General features: G+C 48.8%; 1 protein-coding gene across 2 annotated transcripts in view; it reads left to right on the forward strand.

Annotated features, from left to right (window-relative positions):
* The window catches only part of LOC138521765 (E3 ubiquitin-protein ligase TRIM39-like), an 840,082-nt gene that overhangs the window by 380,658 nt on the left and 438,810 nt on the right, over positions 1–20,614 (forward strand). The gene's annotated exons all lie outside the window — the stretch shown is intronic.

Below are 20,614 nucleotides of genomic sequence, written 5' to 3' on the forward strand. Positions count from 1 at the left end.
AACCATCAGACCCAGTAAGATGTCCCCTCCCAAGCAATAGAAAGACTTGCAACTTGACTTTTATCCTGGTAGTTAAACCCCCCCATGCCCCCCCACCCCTTTTACTCCTAGCCAAAATGGTTGGAGAACGGGACACAAACTTTACCAAGTGTGAACCCATGTTCGCTATTTTTACAGCCACTCCAACACACCGGCGGAACCGCAGGACACATTGCATGGAGTCTTGCCTGGGATTAGTTCCACGAACATTTTATACCACATTTCCCTGAGCTGGATAGAGCACGTACGTTTGGGTATGTTGTCCCACAGGTACCCCACCTTTCCTCTGAGATTGCACTGCCCAATGACGTTTTCCACATCTTCATGTGCCTCATCTGGACCAGAGACTGTGCTCCATGAGGTGCTGGTAGAGGGACGAGATACGTTTCTTGGACCCTGATTGCGTTGCGATAAGCTTCTCAAAAGGGGTCAGCTGTCTACTAGCAGCTGCTTTGATATGTGGATCTGACAGCCAGTGCCTTAACTGGTAATAGCTGAGCCTTTCTCCCTCTCCTATCCATACCAGTTTGTTTTCAGGTGTCAAACGACATGATTTCCTGGCCTTGCATCATGTCCCGCAGTGTCAGGCACCCCACTCTCTGCCACGCCGTAAAGGACCCTTGCTCTAATCCCGGTGAGAATTGTGGGTTTTGGAAAAGGGGGGTGAAATGGGCTGGATTAGTGGAAAGGGACCCTTGCACCAACAAAGTCCCAGATGTCCGTCACTAGCCCTCAGAACTTACTAATATGTACATTTGGTGGCATATGGGATTTGTCAAGCCATTTAAAGCTGGGTCTGGGAACGTATCCGTCCCAACTTGTATGGGTGGACTAACAAATTTGGGTTTTGCAACATATTGCGAAAGCCATAATTTTGTAGTCTTCACTGACCATATGGATTCCTTGGACCTGGTCTGAGGCCCGAAGCTTAACTAGTAGGGTTTCTAAGTATAAGACATACAATAGCGGGGACAGCAGGCACCCTTGTTGTGTGCCTCACCAGATGTTGATAAACCTAGAGAGATTGCCATTTGAGTCTGAGAGGGGGGAGTAGTAATTCGCCCAGATCCCCTGGAGGAACCCTGAACCAAACCCCATGCATTAAAGAGTGCGAAAAAGAGAGGTTCATTCTACAGTCTTTTTCTGCATCCGACGACACTAGCAAGGCCAGTTCCAACATAATTCAAGTTTTCTCTATTCAGTGGCAGACCCATCGTATATTGTCATGTCTGTCTCCCCGGTATAAACCAGATCGGTTGGCCCAATGAGCCTTGAGAGTAGCGCAGGCAGCATATTCGCTAATATTTTAGTGTAAATCTTCCCATCAAGGTTTATTAATGCTATGGGTTTATAGGATACGGGGAGTGTCGGATTCTTGTTGGGCTTTGGGAAAACCACCACCTTTGCTTCATCCATTGTCTGTGTAATCCGTCCTTTAGACCTGAAGGAATTTATATAGTTTAGTGAGCCACAGGTTGGGTTTCTCTTAAATTTCCTATGAAAGCTTGCTGAGTAACCATCTGGCCCAGGGGCCCTATTGAGGAGGAATGTTTTCATAGCCCCTGCTACCTCGCTTTCTAGGATCTTTTTTTCACAATTCCTCTCTAAACCTAGAGATTTTAGGTAGTGGGATCATACTTCATTTCCTGCCTGTCCCAGTCTTGGTTGTCCGAGGAGTATAACTCAAAGACCCGAAGAATTGCCTCATTAAACCGTGACTGTTTCTCCTTCTTGTGTTCATCTTCAGAACTGTGTGGGCCCGTGTTTTGTTTTGAAGTTGCCATGCCAGCATACAGTCTATCTTATTCCCCCCCTATATAGTACCGCTGTTTTGTGTACCGCAGGGCTTTCTCTGCTCGTTTTGTGCAGAGTAGTTCTAACTGACAATGGTTGTGTTGGTGTTCGTTGCAGGACTCTGGTTGGGCGCATTGCAATGGCAATATTTCCACTAATTGATTTCCTAAATCAAGGTTTGAAATTGAGATTCGATGAGCAAGAGCTAAAACCAGCTCCTGGGTGTTGGCATCACCCTGTAGGCAGGCGCTACCGCAGGGGAACCAGGAGCTACCAGAGATGCGCCTTCTAACTTTTTGTAAATTTTGTATGAACCATTGTGTTTAAATGTATGAGATGTGTTCTAATTCTTAGCATTCTCAAATACTCAAAGTTAATGTCACATTTACATGTTTGGAAGGCACCAGTTGGCCCTAGGAGCCAAAGGTAGTGACTGGTAGCTGTTTGTTTCAAGCTAACCAGGCTCTACTGTGCTAGAAGCAGGAGCTAAATGGCTCACAACTCCCCTCAATTTCTAATCCTGTAAATCTTTTTCGAACTGATTGTGTCCTCCAACGTATTCCACATTTTCGACATGTAATGTCCAAGATGTGGAATAAGTTGGAGGAACATCCAGTCGAAAGAACGTTACCATTGGTAAGTAACTTGTTCTTCCATCTGCACTTTTTCTTTCTAGTGGCTTTCATTACAATCAACTCCCCCTCAGTACTGCCCTAAACACATCTGACACCGATGCTATCTCTGGGTGCATATTTTCAGCAAAATAAACGTCTATTCGAGGGGATTGGGTCCTCCGGCGTATTCCATATCTGACAGTAATCACCACAGCGTTGCTGCTTTGGAAAATCTTTCGGCTCCTGCGTCGATGACGTCGATACGCCGCCCTCAAGGACCTCCTCCTCCGACGGCACCGGATGTTATAAGTAGGACGCACGACACCCGTAGCCTCAGTTCAATTTTTTTCTGCGAACGTGTTCGCTTCGGCGATCTCGGCGTGCCTCGACTCTTGGGAGTTTCTGTTCTTTCTTGGTTCTTCGAACCTGTTCGTATTGTGAAGTATATTCTTCATGAAGATGTCTATCTCTTCTTCCACCCCGCGTCGGGGCTTCAAGAAGTGTGGGGACTGTGGGTCCAAGATGTCGGTGACAGACTCGCATGATGCCTGCCTCTGGTGCCTCGGGGAGGCCCACAACACAGATGATTGTGTCGACTGCCAGTCGCTTACGTCCAAGGCCTTGCGGGAACGAAGAAGAAGCTCTCGGTCGGCAAGGTGTCCAAGCCCCGGAAGGCAAGGTCCACTGGGCTTTCGACGGATGATTCGAGGGGTGAGTGTCTGCATCGTAGTCGTAAGTCTAGGTGGTCTCGGTCCCGGAGTGGGTCCCGCCACTCCTCTGCCTCTTCGAGGCACTCCCGGAAGCGCCGTCATCAGTCGCCTTCCCCGTCCTCTTCCAAGGACTCTGCGCGTCGGCGGGTTTCTTATCCCACCAAGCGATCCTCTCCGGAGGAGTGGGCTTCCTGCGGGAAGACAATGTTGGCGATTCTTGAATCGCAGGGCTCGATCCGTCCGTGCCTCAGAGAGGGGTCGGTCGTGACCGTACTGGAGACACTGCTCGTACGCCTTTGGGCTCGGGTGGTCGGCACGATTCGCGGGAGAGGTCCCGCTCGGACAAGGGGAATCGTTCCAGTCATGCCCTTTCCAGGTCCCGGTCCTCGACACGCTCGAGCCCGTGTACACCTGTGAAGTCTTCAATGAAGTCGTCAACGCCGGTGGTGCCAAGGTCCTCGACGGACTCTCTCGAGGCTCCGCCTCCGAGGAAGTCGTCGACGCCATCGGTGCCCAGGCTGTCGAAGGACACGCTTGGGGCTCCGCCCTTGAGGCCTGTGTCGAAGCCGTCGATGTCGGCGCCGCACTCGACGCCGTTTCGCTCGACACCTTTCGAGGCTGTGGTGTCAGAGGTACCCCGTGGCACGGGGGAACCCCCCTGGAAAGGCTCTGGCCAGGGCAAAACATGTCTTTCTCCCCTATTCAATGCCCACTTTCCAGCCTATGGATTATATTTCCGAGGTGGATGAGGGTTCTGAAGATGGGTTGGTTCGGGACACTGTACCAGATTAGATTCTTTCTGGTCATAGCCAGATTGAGGACTTGCGTCAGTCACTGCATGACGCCAGTGGTTTGGACACCTCTCCAGAGGTGGAGTCCTGTAGGCCTGAGCCTGGCACCCATGCTGAGTCATCGTACCGGCGCCTTATGTCAAGGGTCACCGACTACTTGGGGTGCTCGGTGCCCCCAGTTGATTTTGTGCAGGATGACCTTAAGGATATCCTCGATCAAGGTCCGCCCACTGACCCGGTACTGCCATTCCATATGGCTCTGCAAAGAAGGGCAGCAGCGGCTTGGACTGCTCCGGAGAGTCTCCCGGCAGTGGGCAAGTCTTTGCCGTGGAAATACCGCCCAACCAGTAGTGACCCTTGCTACTTGTCCATGTACCCCACTCCGGAGAGTTTGGTGGTGCAGGTGGCTACGGCCCCAGCTAAGCAGGTGTCATATCCTACCATCCCTCCTGATGGGGACGACGAGCGTTTTGAGGGTTGGGCGAAGAAAGTGTTTTCTTCAGGAGGTATGGCGCTTCAGCCAGCCAACTCTGCATGTGCCTTGTCTCGTTTCACGCACACTCGAAAGGGACGAACGGGATGGTTTTCTTGCTATGGCCCAGGATGGCAAGGATGCCATGTGTGAGGCCGTTCAGTTGGGTTTGGACATGGCAGATTGCGTCAGCCGGTCCATGGTGGCGAGCACCGTAATAGGCAGGTTTCCGTGGTTGCGGAAGTCGGGGTTTGCTCCTGTTGTGCAAGCCTGGCTCCTCAATGGTGCCCATCTTTGATGGTGCCCATCTTTTTGGCAGCAAGGCTGACTAGAGCCGTGAGAGGTTGCAGACCTCAAAAGCTGCAGCGCAGTCATTGGGAACGCTGCAGTTCGCCAACCTCTGCCTTTTCGTCCTAGGGGACAGCAATGGAGGGGAGGTTCCTTTCGTTATTACTCATCCTTTGATAAAGCGAAAGGAGCTGCTAGTCAAAGGGGCCACCATAGGAGTGCCAGAGGTGGAAAACAAAGTACTCGAGGTGCCAAGGCCGCTAGGCTGTTGCCTCTTTGCCCTCGGCAACGCCGCAGCCGCTTCAGCTCAGTCATAAGGCTATGTCCCATGGTTCGCCGGTTGGGGGAAGGCTGGCGTACATCTTGTAGAGTGGCGCGCCATTACTTCAGATGTGTGGGTTCTGGAGGTCTCAACCCACGGCTACTGTCTTCCTTTCCAGCAGAGGCCTCAAGACAATCCACCGGGGAATCTCTTTTTGAAGAGTCCAGATCTGCTCCTTGTGCAGGAAATTCAATCCCTGCTGGAGAAAGGCGCCATAGAACTGGTGCCTGTAGTGGAGGGGAAAAAGGGATGGTATTCCCCTTATTTTTTGATCCCTAAGAAAGACTGGGGATTGAGACCATCATGGACTTGCGCGGTTTGAACAAACTCCTCAGGAAGGACAAGTTCAAGATGGTTACTCTCTCTCAAGTCCTCCAGGCCCTTCAACTTCAGGACTGGTTGGTGTCTCTCGACCTCAAGGATGCTTATTTTCATGTGCCGATCCATTTATAGCACAAGGAGTACCTGAGGTTCGCGGTTGGCGACTCGCACTTTCAGTTTCGGGTCCTGCCGTTTGGATTGACCTCCGCCCCGAGGGTCTTCACCAAGCTCATGGTAGTGGTGGCAGCGCACCTCGGGAAAGGGGGATTCACGTCTACCCCTACCTGGATGATTGGTTGATCAGGGCGCGCTCTCCCGAGCAAGTCCTGGATCATCTGTCCGTCACCTGCCATTCCCTTCACAAGCTGGGCTTCTCCCTCAACTTGAAGTCCCATTTGACAACAACTCAGTGGCTCCGGTACATCGGAGCTGTGCTCGACACATCCCTGGGGCAGTGTTTTCCTCCCCAGGTGAGGGCTCATCACATTCAGGAGATGGTGCACAAGTTTCAGCTTGCCTCGAGTCTCCCAGCGTTCGAGTTCTTGAGATTGCTCGGCCTCATGGCATCCTGCATTCTTCTGGTGCCAGAGGGCAGGTTGCGGATGAGGTCTTTGCAATGGGCACTCAAGCTCCAGTGGTCTCAGTCCTCCGGCAGGTTGTCGGACCCTGTTCAGGTGCCGTCCTCGGTTGTCACCTTCTGTGGTGGGCCGTCGAAGACAATCTGATGAAGGGGGCTCCATTTTGGCTACCCTGGCCGGAGGTGACGTTCGTGACAGGCGCATCCCTCACGGGATGGGGAGCTCATGCCAACGAGTTGACAGTCGGCGGTCGTTGGTCTCTGTCGGAGTACAGACTCCATATCAATCTGTTGGAGCTGAGGGCCATCAGGCTAGCCCTGAAGGCTTTTCTGACTGACAACAAGGTGGCCATGCACTACCTCAACAAAAAGGGGGGGCAGGGTCACTTCCTCTGTGCAGGGAGGTGCTGCAGCTCTGGTTCTGGGCAATCCAGCAGGAAGTTTCGATCTCGGCAGTTCATGTGGCCGGAGATGAGAACGAGACGGCGGACGCTCTGAGCAGGCAGAGCGCGATCTCTCACGAGTGGGAGTTGGCTCAGGAGATTCTCCTGGAGATCTTCGCCCTTTGGGGGACCCCTCAAGTGGATCTCTTTGCCTCCAGTGTCAACCGGAAGTGTGAGGTTCTGCTCTCGGGAATTTCCTCCAAAAGGAGCCTTTGTGGTGGAGTGCTCATTCCCACTGCTGTACGCGTTTCCTCCAGTCCCCGTCATCCCGCAAGTACTGGTGAGGTTATGGAAGTTCGGTTCCCGGATGATCCTCATTGCTCCGGGTTGGGTCCGGAGGATGTGGTACCCGGACCTTCTCGACTTGTCCATCTGCCCTCCACGTCGTCTTCCCTACTGAGATGATCTGCTCTCACGGGAGGGGGGGGTCAGGTTCTCCATCCAGAGGTCAGATCCCTCAACCTTCACGCTTGGTTTCTGAAAGGTTGTGGTATAAGGATTGGGATCTCCCTGAAGACGTGATGGAGGTGTTGCTCTCGGCCAGACGGCCAGCAACAAAGTCCCTGTACCGTTGCCGTTGGCGTAAGTTCTGCGACTGGTGCAGGGTTAAGAATCTGGATCCTTTTGCATGTGACATTCCCATTGTTCTGTCTTCTTTGCTTTCTTTGGCCCACACGGGCTTGCAAGTGGGTACTGTTAAAGGTTACCTGGCGGCGCTGTCCATATTTTTCGTCTGAAGAGTGTTCTTATTTTAAAATTCCTTTAATTTCTCCGTTCCTGAAAGGGCTCACTAATGTGTTCCTCCGTCACCCTTCCAGGTGCCAGGTTGGAATTTGAACCTTGTTCTCAAGTTTCTGATGGGTGCTCCGTTTGAGCCTTTGCATTCATGCCCTTTGAGTCTGTTAACTCTTAAAACTGTATTTTTGGTTGCAGTCACTTCCGCTCGCAGAGTGAGTGAGTTACAGGCACTTTCAGTTAAGCCACCCTTCACTGTGTTTCATAAGGACAGGGTTGTCCTTAGAGTTCGTCCTTCTTTTCTTCCGAAGGTGGTGTCGGAATTTCATTTAGGCCAGAAGGTTGTTCTTCCTGCGTTTTATCCTCCTCCACATCCTGGTAAGGACGAGGAGATGCTCCACAGGCTTGATCCTAGGAGAGCGTTAAGCTTTTATATTTCACGCATGTCCCGGGTCAGAGTGGACAATCAACTCTTCATCGGTTATGTTGGAAAGCGTTTGGGACAAGCTGTAACTAAGCAGACTGTCTCGCTGGATTATTTTGGCTATTTCTGAATGTTACTGTTTGGTGGGTAAAGACCCACCGGTCGGCTTGTGGGTCCATTCTACCAAGGGTATGGCTGCCTCTACTGCCCTGCTGAGGGGTGTTCCTATTTGTAACATCTGTGATGCAGCCACCTGGGCTTCGGTCCATACTTTTGTATGTCACTACTCCCTCGATTGTATCCGTGGGCAGGATCTGGCCTTTCTAAATTTCTATCTTCTAAATTATTTTTCCCACCTCCTTACGTTGGTACTGCTTTGGGAGTCTGTCATAGATATGGAATACGTCGAAAGAACCCAATCCCCTCGAAGAACAAGTTACTCTTACCTGGTAACGTTCTTTCGATGGGATGGTCCGACGACGTATTCCATATCGCTCCCTCTCTGCCTTCCCCGCTACAGAATTTCTTATGCGATTGCACCTTACGTTTCCACAAGGCTTTGTGTGGTCGGACTGGCAGAAGACTGGTGCCACACGTTCTGGGGAAAAAACTACATCTGAGGCTACAGGTGTCGTGCGTACTACTTATAACATCCGGTGACGTCGGCCGTCGGAGGAGGTCCTCGAGGGCAGCGTATCGACGTCATCGGCGCAGGACGCAGAAAGATTTTACGATATGGAATACGTCGTCGGACCATCCCATCGAAAGAACGTTAACAGGTAAGACTAACTTGTTCTTCTATCCCTTATTGCTTCCGTGAGTATGTGGTCCTGCAACAGATCGCGATTCCCCCATTTCCAAAGGCTCCTCCGGTCCCTTGCTAACTCTCTTTACCACAATTGGGGCATGATCCGACAATGAGATGGTGCCCAACTCCACCTCTTTAACCCTCCCCATGATGGTTGTGGATGCCCATACATAATCAATGCGAGATGGAGAAGATTGGACTTTTGAGTATTAGGTGACCCCCTTCGCTTTCCATCTAACCCCCCCCCCCCAGACATCATGCAATGCAGCGCTTCATCCTCTGTTTTAGTTTTCTCGACCGTGCCTGTAAGCTCTGCAACGTCCCCCCCCCCTACATTCTTGAAGGATGCAGGCCATATTGAAATGCCTCATGAGGATTATCTATCACACTGCAAACCCTTTTAATTTTATTGTGCTAAGAACCCACCTCTCCCCAACTTCCTGTAGAAAGCCATCTTGACCTGCATTTGGACCTTATACAGTTGCCAATGTATACGATTTGAGATTGTAACTGCATGCGAAGGAACATAAATTTCCCTGCTGGGTCCACTTGTGTGTTCCAGACCTGCGCCTGTAATATATCCTGCATCTCTATTAACACCCACGCAGTTTTATCCATGGCGTTGGCTTGTGTGAGAAACCGGAGGGCGTTCTCACATCTACTCCTTGGGGATCCTCTGCTCACGGGCCAGGGAAGGGCCATTGTTTTTTTTTTTTTTTTTGGATCACAACCCTGGGGGTGGACAAGCGAGGGAGGATCACCTGAATGGAGGGTCCTTCGGGATTGGGGGGAGAATGACCTATCCCACCTTCGCTCTAAGTTTATGGGATATTGCTAACCCAGTGCCATCCTCCCTCCTTCACTCACAAAGTGTAGGCAGTCAAACAGGCAAAGTGGAGTAATATCTTTCCTACCACAAAACATATTCAAATGCTAGGGCAAGAACAAAACAGCTGGGAATAATATCTACTGCCAATCGCAGAAACCATTATGGGAGTGGGAAGAAAGGAGAACAATCACGAGAGATGTACACTTCCTACTGTAAATCCCAGTCCATTAGGTTTCCTCTAGATGCGGTCTGTGTCTATTGTGAAGCAAGAAGCCGAGAAGGGAGACCGGGAAGTGCCCGACGAATGTGGTGGTCTGCCTGCCCTTTGCTCTTCTCCCTTCCCACTGCACTCCCCCCTTCCCTGTGCCCTGCACTTGCGAGTCAATGACACTGGGCCTAGTAAGATCGTTATTTTGTTCGCCCTTGTTCCCCTCCCTTGCCTCGTCGTGCTCTGAAACACCTGTGTATGAGCGCGATCCAAATAAAATATCAATACTCACACCAAATTCTAAGAAGAGAAGAGCGTCTAAGGATGACATCGTTTTCTCTCTTCCCTAACACGGACTTCCTTCCCTCAGCCTTCATGGGCTGGCCCATTCATGCCCCATTTTTCCATGCAATTACCCAACTACTGAGAAGAGTAAGAAGCAACTAGAAGTAATGCACACTTCCTACTACAAACACCACTAGTTAGGGCCATCTTTACAGTTTTGGGGGCCCGGGGCACAGACAGCCTTGGGGGCCCCCTCCACCCCCCCGAAACCGATGTTGCCCCCCAAAACCCATGTCCTACTCCCACCCCCTCCAAACCCATGTCGCCCCCGCGACACGACACCCATGCCCCCTCCATATCTCGAGTCTAATTCAACAGATACTCATCTAAGCTTTAAATGGATTATCTAGTTGTTAATAAAATATAAACATTATACATCTGTGATCTGTTTCCCCAATAGGATGCTATATTAAGGACATTTCACTTTGTTTTTCTTTCGAATAATATATTTTGTAAGAAAATAAAGGAAAAGGATTTTAAGCAAGCATTTATTAAACAAAATGAAAACCTAACAGTTCAACATGAACTTTTTTGCCTGTATGAATGTGTCCAAAGCACTTGGAAAAACATGAAATAAATAAGGCAGTACAGAAATGACAAAAGCATGACAAAAGCATGTAACAAAACATCAAAATTCACTTGGCATTTCAGTTCATGCCCGCACAGCAAACAAATTCAAGTAATCCTAGAAAGAATGAGATGACAGTGAGGATATGCTTTCTACACCACCCACATTAAACTATGTGTTTCCTTCTAGATTTGCGTTTTGCAAAATCCTTAATTATGTCTGAAAATTCTATCTCTTGAACCATTTCAGATTCAATGCTTAACGGAGCCAAAGAATTCAGCCTGGCTTGAAGCATACGATTTCGTAGCTCACTTTTTATCAACTTCAATTTTGAAAATGAACGCTCCCCACTGCAATTTGTCACCATCATAGAGAGGAATATTCTTAATGCAATTTCTAGATTTGGAAATGCAGGGCCAAGCTTATCATTGTTATCTTGTAAATACACAAAAGTCACATGGTTTCTTTCTTTTCAAATGTATAATGCTTAAATTGTTGGCATTCAGAAATTAGGTTGGATTTCTCAAGATCTTGGTGGTAGTAAGAGGCCAGCTTTATACAATGTTCACTCATTTCTTTTCCATCCATGTCTCTCAGGTTCACGAGGAATCCAAATCTATTGCTGATATCTTTGTATGCGTCACCTCGTCTTGTTAACCCATTAATTATTGAGTCCATGATTGACAAGTATGTTTCTATGTGAAACTTCTGCCGTCCTTGAAGGACAGTGTCACTAGCAGCTCCTTCAAAGCCAGTTAGACGAGAGCTTCGCTGTTTCACACGTTTACCTTGGTCACTGTAATCTGCCTCTGGCGCTTTTGCCTTTGCCTTGACTTCATATTCATTAAATTTGTCTCTTATTTCTTGTACATACAACTTCAATGACTGGATGATATTAACTGCAACAGAGAGGTTGATATCTTCTTTCTGAACAGTTTTGCTTGTTTCATTGAAACGTAACAGAATGTCATTCCAAACAATGGTTAGAAAAATGGTTTCCAGCTTCTCCATTTTTTTAAGAAGACTTAGTGCATCGTGTGCGGTGTCTTTTGTTTGTGTGTTATCACTACTCAGTGAATCAAGAGCAGCTTGAATTCTTTCATAGCCATCACACAGAGCATTAACTGCATCTGCATGAGCTGACCATCTAGTGTCAGACAAGCGCTTCACAATCTTGTGAGCTGGACCTACAGAAGACACCAACACATTCCAGCGATGAGTAGAAGCAGAGAAAAATGTGTACAAATGTTGAACAAAGTCAAAATAAGATACTACCTGCATGTTGCACTCAGCAGCCTTGACACCAACTAGATTCAAGGAATGTCCTGCACAGGGAACATAAACAGCAAATTTGTTGATCTCTTTTATCCTTGCCTGCAAGCCTGAGTACTGTCCTGCCATATTGGATGCATTATCGTATGATTGGCCACGGCAATCTGATATGGTGATCCCTGCCCCTTTCAAGAACTGGACGACAACATCTGCAAGGTATTCTGCTCCATGGCCATGAATTGGGAGAAACTCCAGAAATCTCTCCTTTGGAGCATCATCCTTTACATATTGCACCGTAAAAGTCAACTGGTCAATGTGACACACATCTGGAGTGGAGTCGACGCTAAGTGAATAATACTTTGCTTCTCTCAGTTCTGAAATAATAGCAGAGAAAACCTTTTTGCTCATCAGTGTGATGAATTCTTCACAAATATTTGCTGACAGATAGGATGGATTTCCCTTACCAGCATTTCCATATTTTTTGATGTGTTCGTCCATGAAGGGATCAAATTGGCTGATCAGCTCCAAAATCCCTAAATAATTTCCATTGTGCTGTGATCCTATAATCTGATTTTCTCCTCGGAATGCTAGACCCCGCGATGACATGAACTTTACAACTGCTACAACTCTTTTAAGCACATCCTGCCAGTAGGTTTGTCCATGTTTTAACTGTTCAGCTAATGCTGAGTCAATGCGGCCAGTTTCCTTTTGACGTTTCCAAAGTATTACATTGCACCTTTCATGTTCAGGAGCATGTTCATGTTCATGAATGCGGGAAGATGCATGCTTCCAGTCATTAAAACCAGTTGTACTGAATGCAGAATCACAGTGTTACAATTACAATCAACACAACATATCCAAAATAGAGAAAATATTAAAAACACATAAAGGTATGTATAAAAACTGTGAAGATAGCTGAAAGGGACCACATAGATGTGATCTCGCAAGACACATTGGGCGAAGAAAAAACATTGGGCTGTGGTTTTGCTGCTCAGGTGGTCACAGCTGTCTTCACTCAAATGCAATGTAATAGTTGCTAAGAGGATTGCAGCGTGGAATGACACCCAGGGCCAAAATAAGCCAGTTCCCTGAAGCTGCTTCTGGGTGATGTAGCTACTCGCCTTCCGCGACTGATCCCTGCAGTGGTGCCAAAAAGCCTCTTTCCAATGAGTCCTTCTCTCTGGGCGACCCTACAAGTGGCCCACATCCAGACACTAACTCCAGACACTAATATGCCTCATCCAAGCGAGTGACTGAGCACCCTGAACAGTTAGAGCTCCTCAAACTGAATCACTAGGCTCAAGTCACTGTCTAATCCAATCCAAAAGGGTTCCAGAAGGTCCTCCTCGGACCCCAGCGGGATCCCCAGCTCCGTCTTCAAGGTGGAACTGGGGTGCCTGAACCTAAGCTCAGAAGGCATCTCAAGAAGACTTCCACATCACAAACTTGCTTGAGTCAAGGAGCGAACCCCCGTAACTCCACCCCATATAGTGCCGCAGTGATGACCTCTAGGGGAGCTTTAACAGAGATGGAGAAGATATGGGCATTCAGTCTTAATGTCCCTGGATGACCGGTTGAGTTTGCCCTGTTGGCATTCGATCTTTTGTTGTGCCGGCTGCCCCCATGTGGGAGATGAGCCCTAGACTCGAGAGATGTCCACCCAATGAGAAATTAACTAGCATTTATTCATTCATTTTTTATAGCGCTTTTCACCATAGTTAAGGTCCCAACGTGCTATTGGAGGGACCATTACATGTTAGAAACCCTTTATTCACTAGCATCGGCACTGCGGGTCTGAGAGATTCGGAGCTGAGCATTCCTAGTGCATCCCATCCCAACACTCTTTTATAGGTTTTAGATCGTATTGTGGAAAATACACGGCCTGCCAGAACATTCCACGGCGTCAGTGAGCGCGGGGGGCTCAACGTTCCAGATTGAATGCGTGCATTTGAGCTTCCTTCCGCGTGAAGGTCGCGGGCTTCGTTAGCGGATAGATAAATAATAATAATAATTTAGCATTTATACAGAGCTACGAACCCTCGGGTATCTGAGCGCTGCTTATTATTACCCATGGTGTGTGGTATTTATTGACCTCAGAAGGATGAAAGGCTGAGTTTGGCCCCGCCGGGATTCGAACCTGCGTTAGCAGGCTCTGCACCAATGTCAAAGCGAGCGCTCTACTCGCTGTGCCACTTACTTGACCGGCTTGATAATCTCACAGCTGCAGAGGGGAGCGCCTGCTTAATGTATCATATCTCTGTGCTTTGAAGCAGACCAGGTCAGTAAAGAAGCGCTCCCTAAACATTCTCACTGGAAGAAAGCAGCCTGACTCCTCATGCTGTGACAGTGTGTGAAGGGTGCAGTAGCCGCACACTGTTACTTTTCTTCAGCTTCCAGTTTCTCTCGCTGCAGAGCTTCAGCCGAAATGGTTTCAGGCGACTCCGCTCATATGGCGGGTGCGTGCGTATTACAGAACCCTCAAGCTCTGCTTTTACTCGACACGAGGCTGCATTTGCAAAATGATGGCAGCAACTGCACATATCAGCGTGTACCTTTCTTATTGCAACCATATACCAGGTGTATGATGACGTGGCAGTAATGGGCCATGCTAGACTGCGCTTGTCATGTAAAAGCAACACAACACTTGAACATGTGATTCTGTAATTTACAGACTATATGGCTAGTAATACCGCATGTGAATTCCCAGGACTAGTGACTATAGCGCCATTGTGCAGGGGTTTGAATCCGTGTTTACCAAAGTGCATCGGGCAAACATCTCCAAGCTGTACAGGGGAGAGGTGCCTCTGGGCCCTCCTGCCCCCCATTCAGAGCCGGTGGGCCCAGGGCTGGGCAGGGGCGGGCGCATCATCTCCCTGTTCCCCACGTACGCCCAGGGGCATGCTGGGAATTTCAGGTCAACTGGGGACTATAGCGCTGTATTTTAAAGAGCCACATGTTTGCGTTTACGAGCAGGAAAATGAATTGCTTTGTGAAATACACTATAATCATTCAAGTAATGCAATAGCATAACAAAGCACAATTTGAACTGGGTTTCAAATTAATTTCTTTTTTTTCACTTGTTTCAATCGAGTATGTGATGTTGTATTTCATTAATTAAGTTAGTTTCTTTTTTATGCATGAAGTTTTATATGTTGTAAATTATTGCTATGACTTTTATGATCTATTCTGGATCGAATTAAAGTTTAACAAACTAAAAAAAAAAACACTAAGCACAATACAAAGGAACCCATTTAAAAGGGCATAAGGAGCAGTGGGTTAGCAAAGATGCATTGAAACGATAGCAGAGGTACAGATTCAACTTAACCAAAAAGTAAATAGAATTTTTAATTCATGAAAGGAATTCTGAATATGAGGCTAATTGCTTGCCCCCTCCCTGCCCTCCCCCTCTTTGTTTGTGGTCAGGTTATGAAGAGTGTGTGTAACTCGGGCGGAAATTACAGTGCGGTAATTATATGCACTACTGGGAACACTACCCAGGTGCAGATACACAGGAAGATGTTTACCATAGGTCTCTGAAAGGTCAACAGGAATGGGGAACAGTACAAACTACGATGACCAAATGACTCCATGTAACAGGGGCACAAGTCTCACTGCCAACCATGCAATTTAATTAAACAAACGAAACGAATGCATTCTCGGTGTTGTAGTCTTGGTTAACTCGAAGTGGACACATTTATGTACACCTGATATGAGCGATTTTCAAAAAGGAAAGCTGGGACTGGGGAAATGGTGTCTGGTGATTGTGTTCAGTCACTAAAACAAACAAAAAGCGACAGCCCGTATCTTTGAACCTTCTTGAATGAAAAGGATTGTGGAGTAGTAGACAGGGTTGTAGGGAAGCTGACTAACGTGTGCAAAAAGGGGAAGCAAGGAAGAGGAAATAGGCTGAAAAGGTGCACTGACAAAAGAGTAATGAGGCGTTTTTGGGGGGGCCATTCCTCATTTAAAGATACAAAAAAATGCAACAGGAAAAATACATGTTCGACAAAAGAATCGCCATATTGGCCATTTTGTGAAAAAATAGCATTCCCACTTGTGACACACATCCTCGTCTGACATGAAGTCACCTGATCGCCCCAGTCCCATCTTTTAGTTGCCAGTTTCAGATTTGGTCATCACCTCGGTCAAATGTTTCTGCACATCTCCCATTTGCTTAAAGCCTGACCTCTCCACTGTATGTTCCCTGGTGCACAGAGTGTGAAGAGACAGGAGACACGAGTTCCACTAAGTCCTATACTGAAATAAGTCCATTGCTCTGCAAATCCATAACAAAATGGCAACTAGGCGCCATGTGTAAGAGCCACAAAACATAACACACTGACCTGGAGAAGCGTGCTCTGGGAAGCTAGCCACACAATTTTAGCCTCGGAAGCTCAGGCAGCACGTGTCGCGACGCTGCCTGCTGCTGGCTGGCTTGTTCTTCTGAGGAGGCTGCCTGCAAGCTGCGCAGCAGTGCCAGTGCGCACTTCCAGTGGCACGTGCCGTATTCCCTGTGGGGTGGGGGGAGGTTGGGAGGGGAACGCACGGCTCGTGGTCCTGCGTCGTTCTCCTCCCCCCTCCCCCACTTGTTGTTCAGTCAAAATCAACATTGCCATTGGGAATCGAAACCACAGCTTCACAGGTCACAGAAGTGTCAAGATTCAGGAACAGGGGCCCTGTTCCTGAATCTTGACACTTCTGTGATCTGTGAAGCCGTGGTTTCGATTCCCAGTGTTGATTCAGGGGCCGGGGCTGCACTGCAGTGCAGCCTGCACGCACATAAATTAAAAAAATAAAACCCAATGTGTTCAGCACTGGGGGCCGGGGGCCCCCTCCAGGACCACCAGGATGGGGGGCCCGGGCACGTGCCCCGTTTGCCCCCCCATAGAGACGTCCCTGCCACTAGTACTCAGACGAAGAGGGGTATGAAGGCATCCAATACTGAAGTTCTGTCATGTCACGTTGATTAGGGTCAGTATGGTCAGACAAGTCAAGCCAAGGACTCTGACGCAAGCAAGAGGAGAACCACTGTGTTGTAAAGAGACTCGGAAGTCTGAACACCGGCATAGATTCCAGAGGCTCTACAGCTGGTGGGTGCAGGACCGGGAGCAGCCGGGGCTACCATACTGATGAGTGAAAGACTCTGTCCATGCAGAGACCTAGAGGAAGCTGGAGCTGCAGAGCCAGTCGAGAGCAGGGAAGATGCATTCCGCGTCTATTGTGAAGCAAGAAGCAGAGAAGGGAGACTGGGAAGTGCCCGACGAATGTGGTGTTCTGCCTCCCCTTATGGAGAAGGTAAACTGGAGCAACAGAAACTGGCACTGTGGAGATGCGAAAAGCCGGTGAGTGTCGGAGGACATATGAAGACCGGAGCATGTGAATGTGAACTATATTCAAGACCTGAACTGAATGGAAGTTGCGGTTTGAATGAAACCACATTCTATTGAATACCGAACTGAATGAAAAGTGCTATTTGAATCAAATCATGACCTATTGAATACCAAATAAACATTTGAAGCTATACTGACATTTTGAAAATCAAACTATATGTGAGCAGCACTGTGATGAAAATGAAAGCATATGGAGAATTGAACAATCACTTGAGCATTCCAAGCACTGGGAAAAGAACCATAAGTCTATGGTCAAGCAAAAGACTGATGCAGAAGTGTCGCAGTAACCAAACGCTGCCAGTCTGAGGTCAGAAGCCGTAGGCAGAAGAACCTGTGAACGCACCAAAAAAGGTCAAGGGAACCTATGGTTGCACAGCCTGAAATGGGGGAGGACCGTCTGGTCTGACAACCACGCCTAAACCAGGGAGCCCTAAATGGTGACCAGCAACAGACTTTGGGTATACACCACAGAGAACGGTGAATGGAATGCTAAAGCAAGCTGGAAGACTGGTCCAGTGGACCGATTTTCTTTTAGTGAACTGCAAGTGAAAGCAGTACAAGTGTTGAAGTGAAATCTTGGAGAAGGGAACACTGAACTGATAAAACTGAGAAACTGTCTTGGGGAAGGGAACCTGAAGACCTGGTGGTACGGCAAGCAGTACTGGGAACTGTATTGAACTTCGGATAGGGAACCCAAGAGAAACTGTGTGAAGAACCGCTGAGACTTTACTTTTGAATACTATTTTTGTCAACTAAGAACTCCAGCATGTTTTTTCTAGATGTCAGGGCAAGCATAGGTATTGACAGACTTTTGATTTGGACTTATAGACCTCCTTTAGATTCCTTTAGGCAGGAGAAATCCCGACCTTAGTTATAGCGCAGTTTAAGCCTTACACCATCCAAATATTTGAAATAAACATCGTTGGAACTTGACATCTGTTGTATGTGTCATCTCTTGATACCATACCCGTCTCATACTTGGTAGACCCGGGCGTATCCCCGGATTTTAAGCCCCTTATCTCGTTTCCTGATGTGGGTTTCCTGGTATATCAATGCCTGGCTTCTCTTACTGTAAGTAAGCCTCTAATTTTTTCCTCTTCACCGGGTATTCATGCCCTGTGCATTTATACGTTATAATTGTGATGGTCATTTCAATAATGAACCCCCTTCTCCTCTGCCCCCTTCACATAGTCGCCTGGCCCCAATATATCACCCCTCTTTCCCCAACACAACCAACGAGCCCCGCCCCCCTGCCCCTCAACTCCCTGGGTAGAGTCAAAGTTCCTGTGGAAGCCTGGATGCATGCTTCACAGCTTTTGACCCTCCTAAACTACCAGAGATCACTTTATGGGGCGTACTAAAACCCCTACCCCTGGATTCCAATTGACCACCGTCAGCGTGGTGGTCTCCACCATGCTGCTATAGTGAACACACATTAATTTGCTCTCCTGTGCCATAGCAGTAGAAAGGCAGTCTCAGACCCTGCTATCTTCTCACTGTTCAGCAGGACCCTGTCACTAGCCAGTCCTAGTATAGTAGATCAGTTCTTTTGGTATGTCTTGCACGTCTCTTGGCCTCTTTCTTGCCTCGATTTTCTTCCATTCCCAGTGCCTCCTGCCGGCTCAAGCACCGTTTTGGGTCTGTTCACTGCTCTGAGGTCCTCCTACAGCAGTAGGATCTGTGCTCCTTCATCACACGTTGTGACCCTGTTGGTGGCCTTCCCACGCAAAGAGCCACCCAAAAGGAAATGTCCACTTATATTGTTTTTTGGGTAGCGAATCTCGCCACCGGACCCATCGCTCTTCTTATTTGCATGGTGCTTTGAGACAAATCTTGGTATAGCTATGTCAGTGCTGTTGAGTTTCACCGGACCAGATATGCGCGCTGCGCTCTATCTGCTCCTTTTGGGCGCAAGAAGTCACTGCCGCCAAGACCTCTTGGTCTGGACCCAGGTTAATTTCTGCATGGCCCTACACGGTGGATCCTGTCCAGTTTCGAATTGTACAGGCCCTTCCTGTTCCTGTACAGCAGGCCAGCAAAGACTTGTTGCACCGTGTCTATCCACCACTGTCTTCGCCAGATTCCTGACATAAATGTTTGATCTTCTGGACCGGTTCTCTAAATCCTCACACTGCAGTTCCAAATTGTGTGATAGACGAGAAATGTATTCTAGGACCTCCTCGTTTTTCTTTGCGACGTAGGGCTTTTTCTGTGGTGTATGTCCTTTCCTCCAGCTTGGTCGAAGTCCACCTTCAGTTCTTGTATGAACTGCGTCAATTACGTGTTCAGCATGGTGAACTGGGTCTGAAAGGTTTCCATAGTCCTTGAAGCATTGTTTTATATCTTCTTTGCTGACAGACATGCTGGGAATTTCCTGGTCGCCCGGCCGTTCCACCTTGTGGCCCCCTGCTCCCTCGCTACTGCGTGATTGCGTCGCCTGTCTCCAGAACTTTTCTATGCTACTTTCCAGGTGCTTTTGGGGGAGGTTTTTGTCCGGCCAGCGACGACTTCCCTTTGCTTTTTCACATGGGCCCTTTTCCAGCATCACCTGCGGTCTCCAACCCTGTCTGCTCTTTTGGGGCCTTGCTTGCTCTCCCGGTTCCACCAGTGCGCCCCTTTCTCAGATCTGCCTTTGCTGGGGTGTCGGGCAATCTGCTTGTCGGCGACTACTCTGCTTCCCCCTGCTGGGGGGCAGAGGGGGAAGCGGGTTCTCTCCTGCCTCCTCTGTATTCCAGGCATGGGATCTCCCAATCCTCAGCCTAGGGGTTCTCGGAGGACTTCTCTCCGTTGCCGCTCCAACATCACCAACACAACTGCTGAGCACCTGTGCCTCCGATCAGCGTCATGCTTAGGATCCCCACTGCCTCCCACGCTTCTGCAGAGTGCCACTATTCATGGGGGAGTGGTGGGGCTGTGGCTTCCAGAATGCCCTGAATGAGTCAGTGCTGTTCCTGGAGTTACTTGCGGGTCCCCGGCTGGGCTGTAGCACGCTTTGGGAAATGTGCTGGGGCCTGGAGGTGACTCCCGCCCAACTTATGGTCTAGTTAATTGTCCCTACGGGTTTGCAGCACTTGCCTGCTAAATGCCGCTGGTCTTAAGTGGCTGCGTTAACAAGCAGTCTTGGTGACCCGAGCCACCTATGCGTCTGCTCCGGCCTGCAGCTGGGGCTGTGCCTTGCGCTGCCCTGCTGCTGGAATATGGGAAGCACATCACCCCGAGCGGGCCACCGCTCTACCCTCTGAGAGGCCGCCACAGGCGCGGATGAAGCTCTGCTCTTCTGCGTTTCTCTCCCGGTACGGGCTGCGCTCAGACCACTGCAGACGTTCAGTCGCGCCCCATCCAACTAGGTCGCTGCATCAGTGTTCTCTTCTCTGTTCAGCTGCGTTCATGGCCTGGTGGGGACGGAGCTCTACACCTCACATCCGAACCCTGCCGGCTGCCAACTTGAATCTTCCTAGTCATTTTAACCACAACCAAGGGAGCATCCTATAAAGCAACAGACATACTGGACCTGTAAACCTATGTGCGTTGCCTATAGTGAGCAGAATCCACCTTTTGATCATCAAAGGTTTAACTTTGCATTGCTTCCTCAACCCTTTTCTGCCATCACCTTTTCTGTAATGTATGTCTGTTCAGAAGAGCGGCTGGGTGGATACAAATATGG

Source organism: Ambystoma mexicanum, chromosome 13, assembly GCF_040938575.1.
Source record: "Ambystoma mexicanum isolate Mex_15411 chromosome 13, UKY_AmexF1_1, whole genome shotgun sequence".
In the NCBI taxonomy this organism is placed as follows: domain Eukaryota; kingdom Metazoa; phylum Chordata; class Amphibia; order Caudata; family Ambystomatidae; genus Ambystoma; species Ambystoma mexicanum.